Genomic DNA, 25,415 nt, shown 5'->3' with positions numbered 1-25,415 from the left:
TCCTATTTTCTGCAATGAAGAACGCTTATTAACCGCTGCTCATGTGACGCTTGCTTGACGTTGACAGATATAGCGGTTTAAAATATTATTTTAGGGTTAGAAAAGTATCTTCAAAAGGGTGATAACTTAGCTCATTTGATACTTTGCGGTTAATTCTTTTAGAGAAACAAGTTCTCTTTTGTCGTGGAATATTCAGGGTCAATTATTCTAGTTATTAAAAGTTATTAAAAGCAGAGGAAGTTACAACATCTCCAAAACTCAGCAGTAACCATGTACAGGTCCTTCTCAAAATATTAGCATATTGTGATAAAGTTCATTATTTTCCATAATGTCATGGTGAAAATTTAACATTCCTATATTTTAGATTCATTGCACACTAACTGAAATATTTCAGGTCTTTTATTGTCTTAATATGGATGATTTTGGCATACAGCTCATGAAAACCCAAAATTCCTATCTCACAAAATTAGCATATTTCATCCGACCAATAAAAGAAAAGTGTTTTTAATACAAAAAACGTCAACCTTCAAATAATCATGTACAGTTATGCACTCAATACTTAGTCGGGAATCCTTTGGCAGAAATTACTGCTTCAATGCGGCATGGCATGGAGGCAATCAGCCTGTGGCACTGCTGAGGTCTTATGGAGGCCCAGGATGCTTCAATAGCGGCCTTTAGCTCATCCAGAGTGTTGGGTCTTGAGTCTCTCAACGTTCTCTTCACAATATCCCACAGATTCTCAATGGGGTTCAGGTCAGGAGAGTTGGCAGGCCAATTGAGCACAGTGATACCATGGTCAGTAAACCATTTACCAGTGGTTTTGGCACTGTGAGCAGGTGCCAGGTCGTGTTGAAAAATGAAATCTTCATCTGCATAATGCTTTTCAGCAGATGGAAGCATGAAGTGCTCCAAAATCTCCTGATAGCTAGCTGTATTGACCCTGCCCTTGATAAAACACAGTGGACCAACACCAGCAGCTGACACGGCACCCCGGACCATCACTGACTGTGGGTACTTGACACTGGACTTCTGGCATTTTGGCATTTCCTTCTCCCCAGTCTTCCTCCAGACTCTGGCACCTTGATTTCTGAATGACATGCAGAATTTGCTTTCATCCGAAAAAGGTACTTTGGACCCCTGAGCAACAGTCCAGTGCTGCTTCTCTGTAGCCCAGGTCTGGGGAATGCGGCACCTGTAGCCCATTTCCTGCACACGCCTGTGCACGGTGGCTCTGGATGTTTCTACTCCAGACTCAGTCCACTGCTTCCGCAGGTCCCCCAAGGTCTGGAATCGGCCCTTCTCCACAATCTTCCTCAGGGTCCGGTCACCTCTTCTCGTTGTGCAGCGTTTTCTGCCACACTTTTTCCTTCCCACAGACTTCCCACTGAGGTGCCTTGATACAGCACTCTGGGAACAGCCTATTCGTACAGAAATTTCTTTCTGTGTCTTACCCTCTTGCTTGAGGGTGTCAATAGTGGCCTTCTGGACAGCAGTCAGGTCGGCAGTCTTACCCATGATTGGGGTTTTGAGTGATGAACCAGGCTGGGAGTTTTAAAGGCCTCAGGAATCTTTTGCAGGTGTTTAGAGTTAACTCGTTGATTCAGATGATTAGGTTCATAGCTCGTTTAGAGACCCTTTTAATGATATGCTAATTTTGTGAGATAGGAATTTTGGGTTTTCATGAGCTGTATGCCAAAATCATCAGTATTAAGACAATAAAAGACCTGAAATATTTCAGTTAGTGTGCAATGAATCTAAAATATATGAATGTTAAATTTTCATCATGACATTATGGAAAATAATGAACTTTATCACAATATGCTAATATTTTGAGAAGGACCAGTATTTCTATGTTATTCTCAGGACAGATCTCATGAAGGAGTATTTTTCAAACCCAGCGCATGCGTAAAACCTGATGGGTTTCTCCTTCAGGTATGATTTTCTGTTGTCCGAGTTTGTATTCCATAAATCTAATGGGTAGAGACCTCATTAAAACAGGCTTAGTTCTACTGCAGATGGTCTTCATACAGTTTCTGTCACAGTACTTACAGTTTGGTGCAGTTTTTGTCCGCAAGTGCTAACTGACGCTTATGGAAGATACAAATTCATTGTTTTTTACAGCAGCTGCTGGGATGAGGTTATATTAGGTTTTTCTTTCCTCTTCTGATTCATGCAGCGTGTTGATTTACACTGTACCTTATATCAGGTCCTGACAAAAACTATGAAAGGCTTGGTTCTGCAGGTCCTTTTTTCTCCCTTTGGAGAAGGAAAGAGAAACTTAATCAGTTCTGTGTTGCATAGGAGTCTTAAAACACTTGTTGTTTTCTAAGATATAACCAGCTAAAACTTTTAAAACTTTGAGAGTAATTGGTTATGTTAAACACATTTCCCTTGTTAAAACAAACCTTTAAAATGAGAATGAAAAATGGGGTTATTTAGAAAGAATCTGATTGGACAGTGGTACCACACAAAAATTAAACTAATCTCATGTTTCCTAAAAGACTCTGCATGAAAAGGCCTTCAGAACTGTGGAGTTATTTTCCACCACAGTACCAAGTTTTTTTAAGCAGGCTTTTTCTTTATTTTAAAACAGATCTGGTTTTTGTTTGTTTTGTTTTTGGCTTTTTAGCATAATGTTTGTCTGACGCTTCTTATGAACTGTGTTAGAAGCAAATATAATCTGAGGTAAATTAGGAGCTGTGAACTAATAATTTTAAGTCTGATTATTGTCCAAGCAGAAATAATATATTTAGCCAATCCTTCAATCTCTGCAGAAAGTTAACACCATTGTTCAATGCAGTAGTACTCAACTTGTGGTTGCTGGACTCCTGAAGCCCGTAAACCATAGATTTTGGGTCCATAAAATTATAATATTTAATTAAAGGTAGACCGATTACCTATTAAAATAGATCTAAGCCAATGATGAGTTCCAGTCATTTGGTGGCTTTGAAATGCAATAATACTCAAAATTTCTACTTTGGGGAACACAGATTGGGGTTTAGTTTTGGAACCAAGGTTAGGATTTTTATAACAGAATCAAGACAAGTAAAATCCTTCATTTTAGGAATAGAAAAGAAATAAAGGCTCTCAACACTAAAGAGGATGGTCGGCTCAAACTCCAGTCTCCTTGTTTGATTTCTTAGGGTTTAAAGATTAAAGGAATACATAGGAGTACAAAGGTACACAAGGTGATTTCAGATTACTAAGAGATAAAATATTGGAACATTTATCAGCATTTGGATTGTAAAAGATGGGTTCTAGTAATAGGTTTTCCCCAACTCTCAAAATTTAAATAGCCCAAATTAAAGAAAATGATGTTTGTTCTTTTTGAAACACTATGTGGGAAAAAGTCCAGTTTGGAGACAAGCTTCTTATCTTAATTTCTGATTAAGTCAAACACTGCAGTTTTGTTTAGTTTGGGTATACCATAAAAATGTCAATGCTGACTTTTCTAATTTCCCCTCGGGGATCAATAAAGTATCTTTGAATTTGAATTGAATTAAATTAAAAATACTTCTTTGCATTTAACCTGAAATTCTGCAATACAGCTGCGATCAAATTGAGCCAAACAAAAAGTGAACTATAACAATAACTCTCAGGATTGTAGTTATTATTATAGAGTTACAGTACAAAGAATTGGCAAAAGGTTTCAGCATCAGTAAATTTGGATTCATTTAAGAGAAAACTGTTGCTGTGCTTCTAAATATTTTGAGATCTTTTTTCGACTATGTGCACTCATTTTTAAAAAGGATCCTAAAGATTGTCATAACAAAATTGATCAATTACAGCATTAAAAGATATGGCTGAGAAAACATTCTGAAAAGAGATTGTTAAAAATTTCTTTGAATTCTTGAAGCTTCAAATTTGGCCATTTGTTTGTCTTTGATGTTTTGTCTTTGTTTTGATGGAATGAATGTTTGTTATATATGTTGCATGAAACAATAATCCATGTTTAGAATAATGTTTCTAAATCCCAAATTGATTAAAAACCTCGAGTTTTCAGGAGAGTTAAGAAGCAGCTTGTTTCTGAGGTAGGTGCATGTTAACAGTTTTGTAGTTTAAGGTTCACTAAGATGGGTTGGAATGAAGAAACTGTGGGTCCCGCCCATAGGCTGCCAATCAGAGGTTAGTTCTGCCTGACTCCGCCCACCTACCAGGTTGGTTCACACCTTTGCTCCCATGGTAACGCTCAGCACCTCCCTTCCTGAGTTTTAACACTGTTTAAGAGACAATAGAATCAAAATGCTTGTAGTGATTGTCTCCTTAAAAACATGTTTTTTTTGTATAATAATTAAGGATGTAGCATGAATTTGAGATTTATGTGTTTTACTATTAAAAGGTTAATGAAATAGTTTAAACTAGTTTGAAGAATTAGTTTTGCATGCAGAATCATTGGTGATTTATTAGACTGGAAGTTTCCCTGGTACCCTTAAGCTTGCTGACAGTTCAAGATATGCAAGAGTAAGGAATATACTTTTGATAAAGAATCTGAGTCATTACTTTATACTTGGTGGGAATTATTTATTAGATTCGAATTTGTAGGGTTTATGCATCTGAATTACATTAGATGTCCATTAATTTAATCATCTTCATACAAGACAAATCAGGATGATATGTGACTAATTTCTAAGTGAGACATTGATGAACTGAATAATTAAAGTTGTGTTTTGTTGTTAATGGAACTGAATTGCAGTTTAAAACATCTGGAATTTCTTTATGTTGCTTTCATTAAATTCATAGTGACACATAGTTATGTCAGAATTCATTTCTTTGGTTCTATGTAATGTGATCTTGGTTACTAGAACATTTTGTTTAAACTTTTTGCTGGATTGTCACATGGGTTGGACCCTGCGCCAGAAGAGGGGAATGTCAGAATAAAGTAACATGGGGTTCCAAAAGTTGTAGCACTCATGGGGGAAAAAAATGGGTAGCTCATACCTCCAGTGAGGACTTAGTGACAATGCGAGAGAGACGTTGTACTTTGTTTATATAAATGATGCATAGCTTCCTAAGACCACATTCTGAAAACCTCTCTGAAATTATGGTGTTGATTCTTTTGTGACATTTTACATCTCCACAGATTAGACCATTATTGAAATTCTTTTTGGGTATTCTGAAACTATGAAATATTGACCTGTAATCAGGCCTTCCTCAAACATCATGTCACATTTTTGATATTCAGAATATTTAGCTGATGGTCACTGCTAGTATATCAGGTGAAGTCAGAAGATCAATTCTTTTGATTTTGTTGGATGTTTTGATGAAGTTCATGTAGTTAAGCACTTAGGTTTGAGAATGGGACTTTGAATTGAAAATTAGCTAAGCGTTGTGAAGGCCCTGCCTATTGTTCTCACTTATGTGAGATTGAGACAAAGGACACAGGCAAATCTCAGTCCTTTTGAAGTGCTGTGTGGCAGATCTCCTAATTTGGACATGGGGATATTGCCAAGATGATTTTCTTCCACATCTTTGTGTGAAGGTAGGATGTTGTTTTACTGTCAAAACCTGTCCACTGTGTTTTCTCAAGTTTCACAGATGGTGAAGGCTGCATTACCAGAAAAAGCCACTTCCACCCTCCAGTCCTTTATTCCTGGCAACTGGATTCTGGTCAGAGAATTTAGGAGAAAACACAGGAAGTCCAGGGCTGGAATGGCCCATATCAGATCCTACTAGACACCCAGGAAAGCTGCAGGAAAGCTCTAGCTCCTCCAGCTTCATCTGGCTTCCAGGACACAAGTCATCTTCCAACTGGATCATCCACGGCTTGAAAGGTGTGAGGACAGCGGACCACCACAAGACAAAGAACTGTAAGCTGATCACTGGCGAGTGATTGAAGAGGTGGTTGAAGAACACCGTTCTTACAAGGGCACAATAATCCCTTGGGCAGTGCCAAGTTATTTCAGAATCTACTTAAGGCCATCGCATTGCCTGAAGGTTAGAAATCATAAGGTCATTTGCCTCACTGCACACACACCACTGTGAGAGACACATAGGAAACATACAGGGAAGACCTCTGGACATTGCACATAACCTTTCTCTGGATGATGGACTGGCGATGTCTGCAACAGAGAGACAGTCAAATATGTGCCATGATGCTTATTCTCCTTAATTTCTTAACATTTGGTGGCTACTAGGGGCTCCTTTGCCTGGACAGTGAGGGTCAGCCAAATTCTTTCTCCCACTTTGACAGCAAGACTGAGGAAGAAATCTTGGATGCTTTTATCCAACTTTCATGTTTATTGCTTGATATCTATCATTATACTATTATTACAAATTTGAATGTGTTCATTTCCATTGTTGTTTAGTTGGACTATGGAAGCCTAACTTCCAGCGGGTTAGAGTTCCTGTTTCTAAATATATGTCTAGAAGTGCTTCCTACGACCGCCCACCTGTACCAGACTGGTAACAGGGCGGCTTGAAGCCACTCAGGAGAGACAGCAGGATTTTTGTTTTTTGTTTTTTACGTTGTGTTTATAATTTGTTTTCTTTGAAAAAAACACTGTTTGCTTTCAGTACCAGAAGAAAGGACATTCCACTTCAAGGTCACGATGCAGCTATATGGAAGGTGGTCTGTTCTGATGCTAATGATTGGTATTGCAAGTATTTTTATAACTCTTGTGTTCATTTTGGGAAAGGTACAGCAAAGACGATGTGTGACTAATAATACTCATCAGTGGATTCGAAGAGAGATTCATCACTTTTCTGACTACTATGATCATGCTGATAATGTTTGGTGGCAACTGATGCATCAAAACTGTGAGGAATTATTGTGTAAGGGAAAGCAGAAATGTTAGTAGATTTTCTAGTGAGATTGATTTAACATGTGCGTCTACGGGAATTCTTTATAGAATTCGGGGTAATAGAAATCCGATTATAGATTCAGATATTTGTATTACACAGGAGGAAAGTCCACCTTATTTCCTTGGGAAGACAGTAGGTTGCAAAGCTATTATGTGTGTTTTATGTGCTTTAATCAACAGACATAAATTTGAGTCATGTCCTATCAGAACTGATCCTTATACTATTTCAGAATCTTTGGCTCCAGATCCCTTTGTGTTAACTCTTAATCTTACAGCCTTACCGGATGGAGGTTAGTTGTATGGCCAGGCAGGTAAATTAACCAGGGTTTTTGTTACTTTTCCTTTATGAGATGGGTACTCATGTCCTCAGAAACATGGGTTGGATGTGTGGAAATAGATCATATCTGTATCTGCCTGCTAATTGGTCTGGAGTATGTTATCTAGCTCACTTACTACCTACAGTCACAACTTATATTTCAATAAGCCTAAGCTATTAGAACGATGAGTTTGCAAACTAGAATGACTTTGGATTATTTGTTAGCTGAGAGGGGTGATGGTTTTGAAGAATTTTTCTTTAGTTGTGATTATCTTGTAATCAGAAGAAGGGAGTGTGATGGAAATTCTTTTATTAAGTGTTCCAAAGTGTGTGACCTTTGGGTTACCTCACTTCTGTGAACATCTGTGTTAGGGAGTACGCTTTAAAAGCCATCATCAGTAGTTTAATGGTTAAGGCCATTTGTTAGGGTGATGCCTCGGGGAGAGTAGATGGTTGTTCCTAGGTAACCTTCTCACCTCTGAACCCGAGAAGGGTCTAGGGTCGTAAAACAGACTCTTTGAAGTTGAGATAACACTGTCATGTTCTGGTATAAATACTGTGTGTACATGGCGTTCGGGGCTCTGTTTCACTGACTAACCTCAGTGATAGTCATTCAAATGCTGAATGCCTTTGAATAAAACTTATAAAGACAAAGTCCGGATTTTCTCTTGTTATGAGTCAACTTCTACCCACTTTGATAAGAAAATTACACAACAGACCCTAGGGTTTAGTAAAAGGAGCGTTACCTGTCCAAATTAGAGCAAAAACAGAATACAGGCCCAGTGGGAAACAATACATTTTGAAATATGATGCACGTGAAGGAATAAAACCAGTAAAAAGGATTTAATAACTGCAGGGGTGATAATAAAATGTGAGGACTCACCATGTAATACCCCCATTTTTCCAGTTAAAAAACAAGCTCCATCAACAGGATGGCGCATGGTACAAGACCTACAGGCAGTTAATAATGCAGTTGTTCAGAGAGCACCGTGTGTTCCTGATCCTTATACATTATTAAATTCCCTAAGACCAGATGCTAGAATATTTACTGTAGTTTATAGAAGAAATGCATTTTTCTCTGTTTGCATTCACCTTTGAGGGACAAAGATATACTTATACCAGACTACTTCAAGGTTACTGTGAAAGTCCAACTATATACTCTCAGGTAATGAGTGCAAGTATGGCCAAGTTTGACCCTCCAGGAAGTAGTCAGGTTTTACTATATGTTGATGATGTGCTATTAGCCTCTCCTGATGAGGACACCTGTAAAAATGACACAATAGCATTATTAAAACATTTAGCAGAAGAGGGACACAAAGTCAGTAAAAAGAAACTTCAGTTGTGTAAAAATGAGGTTAAATACCTAGGCCACAATCTTAGCGCGGGGGGACGCACAATTGTAGAAGAAAGAAAGACTGCAATATTACAAGTTCCAAAACCAGTAACAAAAAAGCAAATGATGTCCTTCCTTGGACTAACTAATTATTGTAGAAACTGGGTGCCAAATTATGCAGAAATAGTAGCTCCATTAAACAAACAGACAGAGTTACCCAACTCTATCCGTTATTTCAGGATGATAAAGATGATGAGGATGCGACTGACCACCTTTCTGGCCTGTATCCAGATCCATTTCTATATGATTCTGTGATTTAAATGTCAGTAAGTACCTCTGAGTATAATTGTTTTTGTACTCATGAAAATAATCTTACAGTTAAAAAATCTGAAAGAAGTGGCTGTTAAGTGATATGAGAATATGAGCAAATATTTCTATAAACAGGGAGGAAATATTGGAATAATTGAATATAGATTTATCTTATATTTTCTCCTATTCTTAACTTGACTATTTGATATTATAACCTTTCATGATGTTTGTGTGAGTAAGGATGTGTGAGTTGTCTGCAGGCAAAGATCATAAATGGAGCTGAGAAGGAAGCAGTCGCAGTTGAGGAGGTCGTAAAGATGAAGGCTGATCAGAAGACGCACTGATCCTAAAGATGGGGAGACTGTGGAAGTGTGTTGTTAAAAGATAATGGTGTTTATGACCTGTTTACGTTGCAGCTGTTTTTCCCATCCTTTAGAGAGCGACGTTTTTTTGTAACTAGGGGCCCCCGAAAGATAATAAAAATAGTAGAACGGACAGATGTTTTTCAGAGCGGTGCGAGATTTGTAACTGAAGCACATCTCTATCCATTCTCCTCGCTGCGAGTAAATAACTAATTTTTTGTCTCTTCTTTTTGTGATGTTATAAGTATTTTAGGTTGTTTAAACCTGACAGTCGGAGATACTCACAGAACCCAACCCGGCTCCAGATATGAAGGTGATGGTGAACGTGGGCTCTGTGGTCTTACACCACTGGCACAGCCAAGTTTTGCCCTACTTGTAGTTCTACCAGTACATGGCTGAGAAGGGCACGTCTCGGAGCAGGGTGGGCCCTCAACCCCTCCACAGGGACCACCAGCCTTCTGTCTGCACTGCAGAGCGGATGCAGTTGGTCAGCTCCCTGTACAACTGCTTCTGGGACTGCAGCTTGGTGTGGATCAGCTCAAGGGGGCTAATTACGGTCGCTGAACCCATTGAAACAAAGAGGAGCCAATACTGTAATTAAAGCTTAATGTACATCTTCTGTTCTGTGTGCTGGAAAGACCCAGAGTAACAATGGTATCAGAAAGAAAATCTGTTTCAGGGAACATTTTAATTAAAAAGAGATAAAGCTTATCATGATTGAATCACAAACAGTTATTTAGCTCTGCTCACCATAATCACCTACAGGCATTTATGAAATTGAAAATAAGGGACAGCGGATCAGGACAGAGAAACCTCTCACTTTCTCATAATTCAATTCTATTGAATTCAATTCAAAAATACTTTATTAATCCCAAAGGGAAATTAAATGTTGTAGCTCATTATGCGGGTTTCCTCAAAGAGCAGTTGTAGATGCTGATGGCTATGGGCAGGAAGGATCTCCTGTAGTGCTCCGTCTTACAGCAGATCTGAAGACGCCTCTGACTGAAGACACTCTGTTGTTGTAGGACAGTCTCATGAAGAGGATGCTCAGGGTTCTCCACGATGTTCTTCATTTTATGAAGAATCCGTCTTTCCACAATGATCTCCAGAGGTTCCAGAGGAGTCCCCAGAACAGATCCAGCCTTCTTTATCAGCTTGTTGAGCTTTTTTAAAATCACCAGAAATTGCCACAAAACCTGACAGCCTGAGAAACCTGACTGCCTACAAGAGCCCCTCCACCCATCCTGAACAGAGTCGTCTCCTGGCCAACCGTCTGAATGGCTTCTACTGCAGACATGACAAGAAGCCATTCACACCTCAAATCATCCCCTCTACATCCCATTCAGGAACAAATTCCTCCCATAAAGCAACCAACCCCCCACCATCAGATCCTCTGCCTGCACTAAAGATCTCCGAGGAAGAGGTAAACAGGCTGTTTCAGCGCATGAAAACAAAGAAAGCTGGAGGACCTGATAACGTCTCCCCATCATGCCTGAAAGCCTGCGCACATCAACTCGCTCCGATCTTCACAAGGATCTTCAACAAGTCACTGGAGAAATGTGAGGTCCCCTCCTGCCTCAAATGATCCACCATCATCCCGGTTCCCAAGAAACCCACCATCGTAGGATTAAATGACTACAGGCCTGTAGCCCTGACGTCTGTGATCATGAAGTCCTTTGAGCGGCTGGTGTTGAAGCACCTGAAAGACCTCACAGGCCCCCTGCTGGACCCCCTGCAATTTGCTTACCGAGCAAACAGGTCGGCAGATGATGCTGTTAACTTAGGTCTACACTTCATCCTGCAACACCTCGACCGTCAAGGGACGTACACCAGGATCCTGTTTGTAGACTTCAGCTCGGCCTTCTACACTATCATACCAGACATCCCCCACCAGAAGCTCACACAGCTCAACGTCCCAGCCTCCACCTGTCAGTGGATCAACAGCTTCCTGACCGACCGACAGCAGCAGGTGAGACTGGGGAGCATCTTCTCCCGATCCAGATCAATAAGTACTGGTGCCCCTCAGGGGTGTGTTCTATCCCCACTCCTCTTCTCTCTGTACACAAATGACTGCACCTCATCGGACTCGTCCGTAAAACTCCTTAAGTTTGCAGACGACACCACTGTCATTGGACTGATCCAGGACGGTGATGAGTCTGCATACAGACAGCAGGTGGATCGGCTGGTACACTGGTGCAGTCAGAACTACCTTGAACTCAGCCCACTCAAGACTGTGGAAATGGTGGTGGACTTTCGGAGAACACCACCCCCATACACCCCCCTCACCATTCTCAACAACACTGTATCGGCCGTGGACCACTTCAGGTTCTTAGGAACCACCATCTCTGAGGACCTGAGATGGTCTTCACACATAGACACTGTTCGAAAGAAGGCCCAGCAGAGACTGTACGTCCTGAGGCAACTCAAGAAGTTCAACCTTCCACAGGAGCTGTTGGTCATCTTCTACACTGCCATCATTCAGTCTGTCCTGTCTTCATCCATCTCAGTGTGGTTTGGCTCATCCACAAAACAGGACAGGTCCAGACTGCAACGAATAATCAGGACTGCAGAGAGAATAATCAGAGCTGACCTTCCCTCCATCCAGGACTTATACAGGTCTAGGGTCAAGAAAAGAGCTGCCAAAATCTCTGCCGACCCCACACACCCTGCACATAAACTGTTTAGAGTTTTACCTTCAGGTCGCCGCTACAGAGCACTGTTTGCTAAAACCAGCCGCCACAGAGACAGTTTCTTCCCCCAGGCTGTTTCTCTGATGAACATTCAATAAAGTACAGAACAACAGCATACAGATGTTGCAAATGCACCTTTTTTATTAGATATGTGTATATTGTACATTGTAAATTGTAAATTTGTATATTCTGTAATGCAAAAACAGAACAAAAGAGCAAAGTGTACCGGAGGCCAATTATTGCCAGTTTGTATGTACGAACTTGGCAATAAAGCTGATTCTGATTCTGAAAAGCATTGGGGTTTTGTGTCTGTAGCTTAGCAACAACTGAGCTGATGGCATCACATGCAGTGTCGGCAACAGCGGAAGGTAGAATGTAAACTGTTGCCAAAATAACACTGGTGAACTCTCTGGGTAAATAATATTCAATTCAATTAAAAACTACTTTATTAATCCCAAAGGGAAATTAAATGTTGTTATAGCTCATATTATGAAGGTTTCCTCAAAGAGCCGTTGTAGATGCTGATGGCTGTGGGCAGGAAGGATCTCCTGTAGCGCTCCGTCTTACAGCAGATTTGAATAAGCCTCTGACTGAAGACAGTCTGTTGTTGTAGGGCAGTCTCATGAAGAGGATGCTCGGGGTTCTCCATAATGTTCTTCATTTTATGAAGAATCCGTCTTTCCACAATGATCTCCAGAGGTTCCAGAGGAGTCCCCAGAACAGAGCCAGCCTTCTTTATCAGCTTGTTGAGCTTTTTTAAGTCCCTGGCTCTGATGCTGCTTCCCCAGCAGATGATGGCAGAAGAGATCACTCTCTCCACAACAGACTTATAGAAGATATGCAGCATCTTGCTGCAAACACCAAAGGACCTAAGCTTCCTCAAGAAGTACAGTCTGCTCTGTCCCTTCTTGTAGATGGCTTCACAGTTGCATCTCCACTCTAGTCTGTTGTCCAGGTGAACACTGAGGTATTTATACTCCTCCACCACCTCCACTTCTTCTCCCATGATAGAAATAGTTTTTGACTTATTCCTGTTTCTCTTAAAATCTACAATCATCTCCTTTGTTTTAGTCACGTTCAAAATGAGATGATTGTTTCCACACCATGTCACAAAGCGGTCCACCACCTTCCTGTACTCAGCTTCTTGTCCATCTCTGATCCACCCCACGACTGCAGAATCATCCGAGTATTTCTGCAGATGACAGGAGTCTGTCTTGTACTGGAAGTCTGAGGTGTACAGAGTGAAAAGGAATGGTGAGAGTACAGTCCCCTGTGGTGCTCCTGTGCTGCTGACTACCTGGTTAGACTCACAACCCTTCAGTCTCACAAACTGTGGTCTGTTTGTCAGGTAGTCTTTGATCCAGGAGATTGTTGAGGCCTCCACCTGAGTCTTCTGGAGTTTCTGACAAAGCAAATCAGGTTGGATTGTATTAAATGCACTGGAGAAATCAAAGAACATGATCCTCACAGTGCTACTGGCTTTGTCCAGATGACAGTGGGTTTGTTGAAGCAGGTGTATGATGGCATCTTCAACTCCAGCTCCACAGCGATAAGCAAACTGAAGGGGGTCCTGATGGTTTACTGTTTGCTTACTCAGGTGGGCCAACAGGAGTTTCTCTAGAACCTTCATGATGTGAGATGTCAGGGCAACAGGTCTATAGTCATTGAGAACTGATGGGTGAGTTTTCTTTGGTACCGGAACAAGACAGGAGGTCTTCCACAACACCGGAACCTTCTTCTGGGCCAGGCTAAGGTTGAAGAGGTGCTGCAGAATCCCACAGAGCTGCTCTGCACAGGCCTTCAAGACTCTAGGGCTGACATGATCTGGACCTGCAGCCTTATTCCTATTCAGTCTCTCCAGTTGTCTCTTCACCTGACTTCTTGAGACACACAGGTGGAAGGGGGAAGCAAAGGAAGCGTCAGCATCTTCTGATATGGTCCAATGTTTTGTTTTCTCTGGTAGAGCAGCTGACAAACTGTTGAAACGTTGGAAGTGTAGCAGAGAGTGAAGCATGGTTAAAATCACCAGAAATTGCCACAAAAGCATTGGGGTTTTGTGTGTGTAGCTTAGCAACAACTGAGCTGATGGCATCACATGCGGTGTCAGCAACAGCGGAAGGTGGAACATAAACTGTTGCCAAAATAACACTGGTGAACTCTGTGGGTAAATAATATTGACGAAAACCTACTGCCAACAGTTCAATATCTGGACTGCAGAGATGACACTTCACAGTAACATGTCCTGGATTACACCATCTGTTGTTCACAAGTACTGCCAGTCCACCTCCTTTACATTTGCCGCACCTCTTTAAATCTCTGTCTGCTCGTATGGTTAAAAAGCCCGGCAGAGAGACACTGGATTCGGGGATATGATCCTGCAGCCATGTCTCAGTAAAGCACATGATACTGCATGCCCGGTACTCTGGCTGGGTCCTTTGTAGGGCTTGGAGTTCATCCAACTTGTTTCCCAACGATCTCACATTGCCCATCATAATCGCCGGAAGAGATGGTTTGAACTTCCTCCTTCTCTCTCTTCTCTTAGCTCCTGCTCTGCATCCACGGCGTCTCCTTTTCAACTCATCAGGGATTTGGGGTTGTAGTTTAAGTATTATTTGAGCTTTTGAGATATTAATCAGCTGCTCCCGGTGGTAAGAAACAACCCCGTTGCCATGGCAATGCATCATAACAAGTGTCCAAAAATAGAAAGTATTAAGAAAAATCCTCCAAGCTGCACAGCATCCGACACCGGAGTGGAAAGTTGTCCAAAGAAAATCTACTGTATCCACCACAAGAGGAATAGTTCCCAAAAAAGAATAAATCAGAATCAAAAGTAACAGAGCTACTCCAACCTGCTGCCACCTTGAGCGGTGCAATTCTAGAAATCAGTGTGGGATCAGATTCATCAAGCTGGTGTCAAATGGCTAAACTGTGCAGGAGCCTGCCCTCAGACACTATTCAGGAAATTAATTTCTAACCATTAATAATGTCACAGAGTAATTTAGCAGAAACCATCACATCCGGACGTCTAAGGTAAAAAAAAAAAAGAAAAGAAATACGCTTTTGGCTGGAGCAATTTTGCTACATAAGCTTCAAAATCACAGCAGACAAATGTCTGATGGGCCGGTGGTGAGCTCACCTCTAGCGATGGCTATCCCTAACAGCAGAGCCTCCTGGGCCCGCTCTCCCATCCTCACCCTCAGCGCTGGAATTCTAATTTCCCCTCGGGGATCAATAAAGTATATTTGAATTGAATTGAATTGAATTGAATTGTATACAGCTGATCATAGCACGTAAAATAGATCACTGTGGCCGGGACCGCCCTCACACTGGAACCAGAACAAAACATGGGTACTTAAAATCCACCATTAAAATTATTCCAAGAAGGCAAAGGTTAAACCACAAGAGACCTCATGTATAACACTCATTATGAATGCAATTTTAAAGTAAGGCCCTATTTACAAATGCTGATAATGATTGCACTGATTAATAACATTTTAAAGTTAAACAGCCAAATGAGTGCATCAAACATAAAATAAATTAATACTGATAAACCAGCATTGCTCAATTACAGGTATTCAGGGTTCTGACTATTTTAATATGGATCCTGCAAATACCAGAGACACGAAGGAAGGACGGAACGAATGAACAATTATTGTGCCAACTGTAGCAGAATATAAAACAACAAAACCGATGTCATACTCACAGTGTTGGAGGCAGACCGCTCCATAAGGCTGTGACTCCCTCACAGCACACTATCTTATAGAAGACGTCCTGCAGAGAGTGAGAGGATTTAAATCAGAACAGGACTATATACCTCAACCTAGAGCTAATATGGAACTCTAAACACTTCTACAATATTTAATGTGACCAGTGTGTGTGTGAGAGACATTAAGGACATCCTTCAATCAAACGAGGTGTGAAACTTTTGACAGGTGGGCGGGACTTCCGGTGACTGGGACATCCTAGGGCGGGACTTCCGGTGGCTGGGGCTTCCTGTGACGTAACCGGATATCATCATTAATCGGATGTTGTCATTAGCCGGATATCATCATTAATCGGATGTTGTCATTAACCGGAAGTTGTCATTACAAGGAAGCGAATCTTTCTAATTGTATGTTTTTAGATGTTTTTTACATCTAAAAACAAAACATGTAGTTTCTCCACTTTAAAGGAACAGTCAATTTAATGCAGGCACGTCACACAAAATTCTGATAAAAAGAGAGAACCTGACAGAATTGTAAATTCATTTTGTTTTAACACAGGGGTTATTTAGATGCTATTAAGAAAAGAAGGATGAATTGGCTTCTGTTGTAGAGATGAACTGAAAAAAAAATAAGCATGCAGTTTCTCCACTTTAAAGGAACAGTCAATTTAATGCAGGCACATCACACGAAATTCTGATAAAAAGAGAGAACCTGACAGAATTGTAAATTCATTTTGTTTTAACATGGGTTATTTAGATGGATGTTTTTACGTCTAAAAAACAAGGAGACAAAAAGTAGATACAGAACCTTTCTTCCTCTGCTCAAATGTTTGAGCAATCTAATCTGCACCAGTAACTTGTAGAGATGATCTAAAACAGAGAAACCAATGAACTGAAAAAAAATAAAAATAAAGGTTATAAAATCCTCAGACATGTCACTGTTTATTGAATTAAAGCAGACAACTTGTGTATTGTCTCAGACAGTCTTCACACCAACTGTAGTCAAACGTAATTAAGAGGAAAATAGCACTTTCCTGGCTATAAGTCTGGAGCATTGTCTGACAATACACATCCACTGTTTAATGAATAGATGGCCAGACCTCTAAACATCCACAGGTGTTTCTTGTGTATTGTCTCAAACAGTCTTCACACCAACTGTAGTCAAAAAGTAATTAAGAGGGAAATAGCACTTTCCTGGCTATAAATCTGGAGCATTGTCTGACAATACACACCCACTGTTTAATGAATTAACGCGTCTGCGCTGTTGCTGAGGTGTCTCGGGGGGTATGGCCAAGAGGCGTAACTAAGCGCGCTGAAGGTGGTGTAGTCAGTCATCCCTGGTTCTATCGAGAGATACAGCGCAATCTTTACTGGGAGATCGGCTTCAAATCTGGTAGCTAAAAGTTTACTTTTAACCAATTACACTGAAATATTTTTAGAACACTTGTAAGGAGAAGCTGAAAAAAAAATGTCGGAAAATATTTCAGGAAAGGAAGAAGGTGAATATTCTGCTTCTATCGAAAGATACAACGCAATCTTCAGTAGTAAGTATTCATCTTTAAGAATTCTTTAAGTGCTTGTGAATGCTCGTTGGATAATAATAATGTTTAACTTATATTCTTTAGAACCCAATTCGAGTGTGAATTCCCTCGCTCAGGAAGAAGACGACACAAGTAAAATCCATTTCTTTTTTTTTTATTTCTTTATTCAAGTCCTGGGCAGGGTCAGAGGTTGTAGAAGCGATCAGAATCGCTGGTTAGGATCTCACGTGTTCTGAATAATATGTGCATGTAACCTTGCTTGTTGAAACTTTGATGTGTTATGTAATATCGGGATCCGCCGTGTTCCCCAGAGCTGTCTGTGTTTACTATCTGAACGCCGGTGCGTTGCAAAACTGGACTGTTAAAACGACCTCATGGTAAAATTCTCCATTTTACCTTTGTCTTCAATCTCACTGTGCTAGCTTGCCGCCAAAAGTTATCAATCCTTTGTTTCAGGAGTAAAGGGGGGAAGTTTTATGATCAGAAGATCATAAAAGACACTCTAAGCTGCGCTCCAACCCCCCCACCAGTCATCACCACACCCCCCCTTTTCATATCTTCTCCTTTCCTCTGTTGTGCCATAAACTGCTGGTTGACTCCATACATACCCACTACCGTTTGTTGATTTTGTTTATTTAGATGTGTTTACCCCTGTGTGTGTAGAATTTTGCATGTTGAGTAGGTGAAAATTAATAAATATTCACATAGATAAAGAGAGAGCGTTTGGTGTTTCATTGTGTGCAAAAAGTGATGTGTCAGTCAAAATAAGGTTCAAGTTCCACACGTTTCGGCAGAAACGGTCGATTAAACAGTGACATCTCCGGCAATAGTTATTAACTATTACGGAGTATTTAACGGTTGTAATTGTCAGAGGCGTCGAGCCACAATTACAACACCAGAAACCTTTCTGGTCTCGATTCGTAAATGAGGATTTATGGTTAAGAAATTGATTTTGTCAGATTATGATTTGTAATTATAATTATTGATCAAGATTATCCAATCAATAATCATACTCCCAACATATGGCGTCCCTGGGTGGGCCTTAAAAAGACAGACATCAAATCACTGTTGCACAGAATGAACGAACAGTTGTGATCTCCGTTAACTAGACGTTATTGGGAGACTTGAGTTTCGCACAGAACGTTTGTGAATTAGGGGATTTCGATTAGGTTGTGCTCAGTTCTACTGCAAAGGATAACATTAGCTTTCAGAGGTGTTTGTTGTGGATGCAAGGTGAAAGTTGGTTTAACTTGTGGAAAAGTTAAAGTTAATTTCCAGTCGCCAGCCTGCTGCTGCAGCTGTAAAAACCTGCGCTGATAAGCAGCAGACCTGCCCCAGTGGCCACTGAGCGTAATTAGAGTTGTGACCAACATTCTCCCAGTCAGTTAGAGAACAACACCTACATCTGGTGGCCATTTAATAGATTACAGATTGCAGCTGGATTTCCCAAACCGCAGACCTGCACTCAGTACCATCTGGTGGTCACTAGTGCGAATTGCATTTCCTATGTTGATATTTTTTTTAAATCACTCAATTCATTAACACAGGCAGATTATTCCATCACCTATGATCAAAAGGGCATAACTTAAAGTTGAAAGTTGAAGTTACAGATCATTCATTACCACTTTTGAAAAATTTTAAGCATTTGTGCTGGGTTTTTAGTGTGTGAAGCATGTTTTGACCTGACTCATAAAACTAACTTAGTTGTTTAACAGAATGGACAGAAACCCACACTATGACCGTTACGGTAGTTCTCCTTGTGATCGGGTGGGTCGTGACGGCTGGAATGGCACTCACCGCATACAGACAGGTTAAGCGTTTACAGGTCAGGATTGATGCCCTCACATTCATTCCCTCACGGTTCATAGCACCGCCTTTGCCACAGCCAGGGTCCAGTGCCTAATAGAAGTTGGATGAATAAGCTATGAACCATGATTTTGTTTGTTCCTTTTATTCTTATATATACATATATATGTACGATATCTGTTATTGTTTCATTTTGTCTCAGGATTACCAAAGCTGATGACCAAAGAATGTAATGATGATGTGAATGTATTGTCCTGTATTTTGTCTCATTGAACAATGTAGAAAGGGATGAGTTTAGTCAGAGTTAGTCCTGCCCAGGCTAACCTCTATCCTGCCCAGTCGTAGGTTTTGAGTAACACAGAGACAATTTTGTTTGTTCTGCTTCGCCACGGATCACTGATTGCTCAGCAAAGGACAGAATGGTCCCAGTAGCTTCAAAGACTGCGATTCATCTCACCCTTTGAACCTAGGGGGGAATGTTGGACCACTTGTTTGCTGAGTATTGGATTATCTGCCCGTTGTTGGACGTCACTGTGCCCCTCCAATGGCATCGGCCATTTTGTACCCAGGACAGCCCGCTCCTACATATCCCATCAAGCATTGCGACTGATATGACTGGGCGTCCCCAGTCTGACGTCACAGGATGCTATATAGGAGGCGCTCATGTTTGAAACACTGCCTTCCGCTGGAAACACATCCAGGGATCGAAGCGCGTCACTTTAAGAGAAGAACTCTGTCCAGAGTTTCATTCATTCTCTCTCGTTGGACAACGAACTATTCTTAACTGAAGTTTTTGGACTAGGAAGGCCAGAGATTTCACTTTTGCCGATCGAAGACGTGAGTTAACACGTAACTGGAGACACGGAGTTTCGGAGAGACGAACCGCTACCGTGTTTCATTTTCAAGTCGACTTTGATGGTCAGATCATATTTTTCCTTTTTGTCAAGAAGACCAAAGGACAAAGACTGACCGTTCCCCTGAAGTTAATTGTTGACGCACATTAACTTAACCCCACTTTTCCTCGCTCGAATTCCCTCGCTCAGGAAGAAGACGACACAAGTAAAATCCATTTCTTTTTTTTTTATTTCTTTATTCAAGTCCTGGGCAGGGTCAGAGGTTGTAGAAGCGATCAGAATCGCTGGTTAGGATCTCACGTGTTCTGAATAATATGTGCATGTAACCTTGCTTGTTGAAACTTTGATGTGTTATGTAATATCGGGATCCGCCGTGTTCCCCAGAGCTGTCTGTGTTTACTATCTGAACGCCGGTGCGTTGCAAAAGTGGACTGTTAAAACGACCTCATGGTAAAATTCTCCATTTTACCTTTGTCTTCAATCTCACTGTGCTAGCTTGCCGCCAAAAGTTATCAATCCTTTGTTTCAGGAGTAAAGGGGGGAAGTTTTATGATCAGAAGATCATAAAAGACACTCTAAGCTGCGCTCCAACCCCCCCACCAGTCATCACCACACCCCCCCTTTTCATATCTTCTCCTTTCCTCTGTTGTGCCATAAACTGCTGGTTGACTCCATACATACCCACTACCGTTTGTTGATTTTGTTTATTTAGATGTGTTTACCCCTGAATGTGTAGAATTTTGCATGTTGAGTAGGTGAAAATTAATAAATATTCACATAGATAAAGAGAGAGCGTTTGGTGTTTCATTGTGTGCAAAAAGTGATGTGTCAGTCAAAATAAGGTTCAAGTTCCACACGTTTCGGCAGAAACGGTCGATTAAACAGTGACATCTCCGGCAATAGTTATTAACTATTACGGAGTATTTAACGGTTGTAATTGTCAGAGGCGTCGAGCCACAATTACAACACCAGAAACCTTTCTGGTCTCGATTCGTAAATGAGGATTTATGGTTAAGAAATTGATTTTGTCAGATTATGATTTGTAATTATAATTATTGATCAAGATTATCCAATCAATAATCATACTCCCAACATATGGCGTCCCTGGGTGGGCCTTAAAAAGACAGACATCAAATCACTGTTGCACAGAATGAACGAACAGTTGTGATCTCCGTTAACTAGACGTTATTGGGAGACTTGAGTTTCGCACAGAACGTTTGTGAATTAGGGGATTTCGATTAGGTTGTGCTCAGTTCTACTGCAAAGGATAACATTAGCTTTCAGAGGTGTTTGTTGTGGATGCAAGGTGAAAGTTGGTTTAACTTGTGGAAAAGTTAAAGTTAATTTCCAGTCGCCAGCCTGCTGCTGCAGCTGTAAAAACCTGCCAGAGGCGTCGAGCCACAATTACAACACCAGAAACCTTTCTGGTCTCGATTCGTAAATGAGGATTTATGGTTAAGAAATTGATTTTGTCAGATTATGATTTGTAATTATAATTATTGATCAAGATTATCCAATCAATAATCATACTCCCAACAATGGAAAGAACTAAAAGTAAACAAGCACAAGAATACTAAGCGAGAAGCTAAAACTAAATAAAACCAAAGAAGGGAAATAACCATAAGGAATAGACAAAGGGAACTGTACTAATAATAATAAACCCGAGGGAGAAACAATTCTAACAAATGAGTAATGTTGAGGTAAAATAATTCCACCACTAACAACTTGCGGCCTCAACCTCACCCAGTCCGGATGTTGTGAGAAAGAACAGAGGAGAGGAGGAAATTAAGATTAACACAAGTTTAATTTGATATATTAGTCCAATGATTTCCAATGCAGGCTTGAATACAAAAGAATAATACAAAGAAGAAAGATTACCTAAGGCCTTAGGGAGAGACTCGGATCAGCAAAGCTAGGGCCGGATTCCCCGAGTGGTCTGTCTCACTGTCAGTGTTAAAGCTTTTTATATCTTTAACGAACTTCAAAGCTGACTGCTGAAACCTCCCTTCCAAGAATTATTTACGAAGCCACAGGTCCCTAATGACGTTTTCTACATTTCTGTGTCGCCGCTTTAAATCAGCCAAACCCCATGGGAGTACTTTATTATCTATACCATGCCCAACAGCTGGGATTTACTGCTTACAGCTGCTGGTGAACATCCTGACCTGAGGTTGACTCTTCTTCCAGCCTGAACCCTGCTGTGACCTCTCTCCCTGCAGTCCCAGGTTCACAATACATGATATCTTTCAGTTTTATGCATACACATGCAAACTGAACAAATAGTATGAAACTAAATGATTTTAATTCTCAACAGTTACAATAACCAAAGGGACCTATGGACAAGGAAAGAAGGAACTACTAAAACTAAGGGGCAGAAGTGTAGACCAAACTAAAACACCAGGATAACAGTAGGAATAAATAAACATAACTATTAAACCAAAAGGAACAGAAACACCTAATTGAAAAAGTAAACAGACACAAAACCCAAAATGGAAGATCTTGACATTTATAGATTTATTGGGAATTCTGCTTAAGGACCAGTTTCCCAAATAGACTCTAACATAAAAATCAAAATGCTCATCACATAACTAGAATATAAAGATTGAATTAAGTTCAGAGTGGTTGCTTTTACAATTATTTTTTTTGTAACTGTAACCAGATTTAAAAAGAAACCTGTCCTCAGCCATGGTTAATTTTATGTTTAACATAAAATGTGGAAAGCATAGTAATAGTAATGACAATTTGTCTCATGCATGCAAGAAAACAGTATGCTGCTGATGCAAATATAATACTTGTAATAATAAAAGCAGGCATACAAGTGTGTTGCTGGAGCAATGTGTCATAGTGTTACGTATGGCTCTAACCCATATGCAGAATCACGCTCAAGGGAGACGGGTACAAGTTTGAAAAAAGGTTTATTTAAGGAGAATGGATTGGTATGCTGTGCAGAAACAACTGTAAGGAAAAACGACAGGTAAGTGGCACAGTAAACGAAATCGGAACTTAAATGTGAAATGTCTCTTACTAGGAGGGAGTAGGCAATCCGCCTGGAGGAGAGGGATTTGGACTGGAGAAGAAGTGAATATGGAGACAATGGTAAGTCCATTGATTTCTTAGTTACTTGGGTTAGAGCTTGGAGTGCAGGCGAAGGGTCAGCGGAGAGGTGGAGGGTGGACAGGTTAGGTTGAATGGTCTCTGAATCTAGGCCCGGAAGCAGCCAGCCGGGGAAGTTCCAGAGTTCGGCGTCGGGTAGGTGTGTGTGGAAGATCCTTCCCGGGGAGATCCTAGGAGCGAGGCTAGTGTGAAACGAAGCCACCGGGGCCAGCCTGGGTAACTTCCAGGCAGTCGCCGGTTCAGTTCACTAAGAAGAACAAAGAACAAGTTAAACGTTGTCGAAGGCAAAGTACACATAAACTTAATTAATGCGAGGCAGGCTGAGTAGCCACCTCAGAGGCTAATACTCGAGCGACGAGATGCTGGCTGCTTCCTGTTTAAGTACTCCAGGACTCAGTCACCGAGATGGAAAACACCTGTCACCACCACTGCTGAGCATTAGCGCCTACTGGGAGTCAAAAAACACAGACAAAAACAGAAACTCCAGCCCCGACACAATGAACTGTACCTTTGTGGGTGAAGTCTATAAATAAGGCCTTCGATCCCAATTATGGCGATGAAATGACAGCAGCTCCTGCATGAAGAGCACCAAAAAAACTCCTTGCCATGATCTACTCACACCTGGTCCCACATACCATTGGCAAGAACTGCAGCATATTGGATGAAAAAAGTCTGTTTTATTGTGCAAAACCTTTCAAACTTAACTGTTATCAGTTATTCTCAGTATAATACTTCATAACAATGTAGGTGTTCAACAGTTATTATATAGTATTATATATATTTTCCAATTAATGATAGCCATGTGTATGCAATGCTTTAGTGTCCACAATACACATTGGCTATTACCTGAAAACATTTTCATAGATGGATTTTTGCTGAAGCCATCAATGTCTAAAACATAGGTGACCCCAAACATAGCCAGTTTTTCATTTTGGTCCATATGAACCTTGTTACCCACGTAATCAGCTCAATATGGAATGGGATTGAGATTGTGGGCACCCTAATAGAGAAAAGAGGAAAACAATGTAACTAATTCACCAAATACTCCTGTATAGTTGCAAATTTTCCAAATATATCTCAATGTTTATTTGGGCCTCTGTCAAAATAATAAAATTAAAATTAGAGCAGTTCTGATTATTGGCTTATTATAAAGTGTTTTATATAATACAAGCTAAGTAACTGTAGCTAAACAAACAGCAAAATGAATAAATAAAAGCCACACGCACATTAGCTCATAGTTACACATAAATTCCACACGTTTGATAATATAAAATATGAGTAACAGTAACAGACATGACATCTTGCTTCATGGCAGATGCACAGTTCTGACCATTGATCCAATTCGTGTCTCTGCAGCATGCACTCCTTTCATGGCGAAATACCCCTTCATCATCCTTCCTCCGTATGTATGTCCGTGGGGAAGAATTTCTCTGGACTTCTCCATCTCTAATTTTATTTGGAAAGATAAACACCCGCGTATAAGTTTAAAAAGGCTACAAAGGACCGAAGATAAAGGAGGACTGGATCCCCAAAACTTTCATCATTATCTCTTAGCCAATAGGGCTTGGGAATGGATGGCATGCCGCATTGCACGCTGAGATTGCTGCAGCCATTTTTTCAGTGGTAACACTGGCGTCGCTAACAGAAGCTACCTATAAACATGCCCCAATTCAGGGGCTGGATCCTTCGAAGGACCCGGTGTATGTGGGCTGGGTCTTTCATCGACCGCTAAAACCACGAAGGCTGGAAGTGAGCAGCTGCGGATTGGGATGGTCTAGCCTCACTGCCGGGAAGACTGGCAAAGCAAGCCGGCAGTTACTATGGCGGGAGCGGAACACTCCGAACACGTCGGAGCACGTTTGAAATTAAGCAATGTCTTGATAAATCAAGCAGATATGTCACGTCTACATAGTTATATTCCTGCACTAAAAACATTGTAGAAGTTCATTTGTGTCACAGAAAATGTATTTTTTCACAATTTAACCACAGCTTTTGCTGCTGTGGGCCACCATGGCTGCCCCTGCTTGACCAATCCGCTTTGACCCGCAATGAGTCATGGGAAATGATGGACCACAAAGGATACTTACGACCCATCCTTCAAATTGGGCAAAAGAAGGACACATTTGTCGGCCGCATTTGAAGGAGTCTCGGAAGGATTCATGAATTGGGACAGCCTTCGCCGCCGTGCTTTGACGTTATCGGCCTACAAATATGGCCTTCGAAGGATCCAGCCCCTGAATTGGGACACACCCAATTGTATCGTGAGCAGAGCAAGTCACAGATCTCGTACCGCAACAAATTAAATGGCGTTTTGAAACAACGATATATGGGGAAAGTCCAGTCCATTAATGGGCTTGATCCGTACGAACACAGTGAGTGGACAACCAACCTAAATGACCTTCCAGGGGTAACATCCGATGTGTTTGGCTACCTTGTGTGTGGAGTGAGTGCCTACACACAAGTCCCTGGAAGCTCACCTGCAGTTCACAAACGGATGAGTGCAGGATCTTCATATTTACCGTGTTAATGACCACAACACCATCGTTCTCACAAAGGTAGTGCACAAAACAGTACCTTTATGTGTTGA

The 25,415-nt window shown here is 40.9% G+C and overlaps 1 pseudogene; it reads right to left on the bottom strand.

Moving 5' to 3' along the window:
• The window catches only part of LOC124865564, a 32,898-nt pseudogene extending 8,626 nt beyond the window's left edge, over positions 1-24,272 (bottom strand).
• Positions 24,273-25,415: the final 1,143 nt, after the last annotated feature.

Source organism: Girardinichthys multiradiatus, chromosome 3, assembly GCF_021462225.1.
Source record: "Girardinichthys multiradiatus isolate DD_20200921_A chromosome 3, DD_fGirMul_XY1, whole genome shotgun sequence".
Lineage (NCBI taxonomy): Eukaryota > Metazoa > Chordata > Actinopteri > Cyprinodontiformes > Goodeidae > Girardinichthys > Girardinichthys multiradiatus.
Note: the sequence above shows the minus strand (reverse complement) of the source record. Positions and strands in the feature narration are given on the sequence as shown.